The sequence below is a fragment of the Pan paniscus genome, chromosome 3 (genome assembly GCF_029289425.2).
Source record: "Pan paniscus chromosome 3, NHGRI_mPanPan1-v2.0_pri, whole genome shotgun sequence".
NCBI lineage: Eukaryota > Metazoa > Chordata > Mammalia > Primates > Hominidae > Pan > Pan paniscus.
In genome coordinates this window covers 51,429,400-51,432,632 of record NC_073252.2, presented here as the reverse complement: position 1 = coordinate 51,432,632, position 3,233 = coordinate 51,429,400, and the positions used below count along the sequence as shown (strand labels likewise).

At 41.0% G+C, this 3,233-nt stretch overlaps 1 long non-coding RNA gene across 1 annotated transcript; it reads right to left on the bottom strand.

The window, feature by feature from the left end:
• Positions 1-479: 479 nt before the first annotated feature.
• On the bottom strand, positions 480-2,330 carry LOC129397594 (uncharacterized). Its single transcript, XR_010111855.1, has 3 exons — positions 2,180-2,330; positions 1,381-1,496; positions 480-543 (listed from the first exon to the last, which is right to left on the bottom strand). It is a non-coding gene; the product is annotated as an uncharacterized LOC129397594 (long non-coding RNA).
• Positions 2,331-3,233: the final 903 nt, after the last annotated feature.

Below are 3,233 nucleotides of genomic sequence, written 5' to 3'. Positions count from 1 at the left end.
GTTAAATCTTTCTGAGAGTTAAGATGAGAACCAAAAGGTGTCTGCTGGATCTGGAAACAGGACAGCTTTTGAGGACCTTGAACAAGAGCTGTTTTAATAGAGTGGTGGCAAAGAAGCCATGTGAATTGCAGTAAAGAGTGAATGAAAGGCAAAGCAATTAAGACTGCACATATACAACATTCTTAATAAGATTTTCTATGAAAGAGAGTAAAGAGAAAACTGAACATGGGTGTGAAGTGTGGGGAAGGTTTGTTTTTAAGCTGGGAAATGCTTGCTCATGTCTGAATGCAGATACATAGATACTGATAGACAGAAAAATGGAAGATGTAGAGGAAAGAAAAATAATTTATTAGTCAGGGTAATGATATAACCAAAGGACTCTGCAATATATAATAGGTCAAGCACAATAGAAATTCATTTCTCACTCACATGAAGTTCAAAACAGATGTTCTGTTTTTTTTCTCTTCTTCCTTCTCTCCTTTCCTTTTCTCTTTTCTTTCTTTCTTTCTTTCTTTCTTTCTTTCTTTCTTTCTTTCTTTCTTTCTTTCAGATGAGTCAAGTGCAGTAGTGAGAAGTGGGGAAAGAGTAGAATGAGGAATTTGATCTGTAACTGACTGTGACCAATCAATTGAGATAACTCACTACCTTCAGACCAGCCCCAAATAGATATTGTTAATGGTACCTGGGTCTTCTCTAATGGTGATACTGAAACCCAGGCTCCATCCATCTTGTGGAAGTGCCACCCTTAATACTTGGTTTTCAAGTTTGCTGTGCCTCTTTGCATCAAATGGCAGAAGGTGTTACAGTAGGTAGCTAGCCAGGCATGAGCGGGGCAGGAGAGGGCTCCCCCAACACCCCTACTGGGAAGGTCAGGTGCCCATCAGGTGATGCCCAGGCAGTTGTTAACTTTCTCTCTAAAATAATACTTGGTCATGGCCAGCACCAGGGAAAGGCAGTCTTCCTATATAGAGAGGAAACACCTGTAACTGGTAATCCGCAGCTTTCGGGAGTTGGGCAAGTGAACCCAAGCATGCACATTGAGAGACAAAATGGCAGAGTATGACCTTCCAGGGGCATTCCACTGGAAATGGGAAGAAAGCCTCAGGTGAGCATGTGTACAACTTCTTAAACACACTGTGCATGCTCACCTCCCAAGCACAAGGAGGGCACTGCACATGCAGCTGTCTCACCCTAAGGGAAGAATCAAAAGAAAGAGGTGCAAGATGCCAGAAATATGCGAGCATATAAAACTCCAAGTCAAAAGGTCAAACACTGCACTTGTCCTTCAAGTTGCCCGTTTGGGTCTCTTCCAAGTGTACTTTCCTTTTATTCCTACTCTAAAGCTTTTTAATAAACTTCCACTCTTGCTCTGAAACTTACCTCCATCTCTTTTCTGCCTTATGGCCCTCAGTTGAATTCTTTCTTCTGAGGAGGCAAGAATTGAGGTTGCTGTAGACTGGTACGGATTTACCACGGGTAACCCAGATATTTGCCACCTGTAAGAAAGGGAGAAGAAGCATTCCTGCTTTTGAAGCTAGCTGGTGGACCCATGTCCCTTCTAATCATATTATATTGAGAAGAACTAGTCATGTGGTTCCACCTAAAGGCAAGGGAGGTTAGGGAATGTCATTACTGCTAGGGCGGCCACTACTTCCCAGCAACAACTTTATACCATGAAAGAAGCAGCCCAGATTTAGGAGGACAATGATTTCTGCTACAGGTAATAAATAACCAGTTAGAAACATTCTCTGAGAAGGCAGGACAGAACAGAATCCAGAACATACATGAAAGAATTTGCTTTTGATAGGAGAAGGGAGAAACCCTCCATTGAAAGAGAAGGAATGAGAAGTGAATAGGGGTTTATATTTTTCTCACTTATAGTGAGTGCCAATTGGAGGAACAGCATAAAGATTATAGGAGTTTAAACCAAGCTATGCCCAAATTTGGGACCCTAGTCTACCATACAGAATTTGCCTGAGGAATAAGGACTGCTGGCCACCTACTTTAGAAGAATGTTTACTAACAGGATTGAATTAAAAGGAATACACAGACAGGATAAACCACGCTGAAGAAAGCTGAGATTTATTCTTTTTGGGGCTACTTCACCTATTTCTGGCCTCTGTCATGATGATCTAAAGAAAAACTCAGAGAATGAGGTTTTGTCTCAAAATGAAATCACCTTAAAGCAGTGCCAAAGGCCTTGCCCTCCCTCAAATATAACAGCATAAAAAACAAACTAAAAACCTTGCTAAAAGTAACCTGGGGGAAGAGTTCAAAAGATAAACAATAAGTTGCTCTCTACTTGTAGAAGCTGAGGGAAAGCTGATCACGAGCTAGGTCAGGTTAGCCAGCTCTGATACCACAACTTGTGGTGAAGTCAGCAGCACAAATTCAAAAAGCCTTGCTGTGCTAAGCTTCACTATCTTGGCTCTCACACAAGAAAGGGAACTTGTGACCGAAAGGGACACTCCAAAAAGAATTTCAATGAAGTACAACTTGAACAAAAACAATAAGTTGCCCAGATTTCTTGGATCACAGACAGAGGGCCTGGCATGTGGAATGAATGCCATCAGCAGAGAACACAGCCTTGATTGGTAGCTATGGAGCCCACTGCCCACGTGGTGTCCCCAGGCTGGCTTCCTGGTGAATGCTTTTTGGTGAATGCCAATCCACTCCCCCGGCTCCTTCTTGCTGTTTTTTCCTCCCTCCAAATGATTCCCACAGAAATTTTTCCCACCCTAGACACCATGATAAATACTCTTTACTAAGATGTCATCACAGTTTGGCTTTGTAAAAAATTTTCCTTCAGGAACGCAGAGCAACATTGATGGTAGGAATTAAAATGGTTCAACCCTTTGGAGAATTGTTTAGCAGTTTCTCACAGTGATAAACATATATCTACCCTATGATTCAACAGTTCCACTCCTGGGTATTTACCCAAGAGCAGTGAAAATATATGTTCACACAAAGACTATCACAAGAATGTTCATGGCAGCTTTATTTATAACAAGCAAAAACTGGATGCAACCTAAATATCTATCAACAGGAAAATGGATAAACAAACTGTCGTATATCTACACAATTCAATAGTACTTGGCTCTAATTATCTGATTTTTAAAATGGGCAAAAGATTTGAATAGACATTTCTCAAAAGAAGATATACAAATGGTAAACAGGCATATGAAAAAGTGCTCAACATCATTGATCATCAGAGAAATGCAAATCAAAACTAC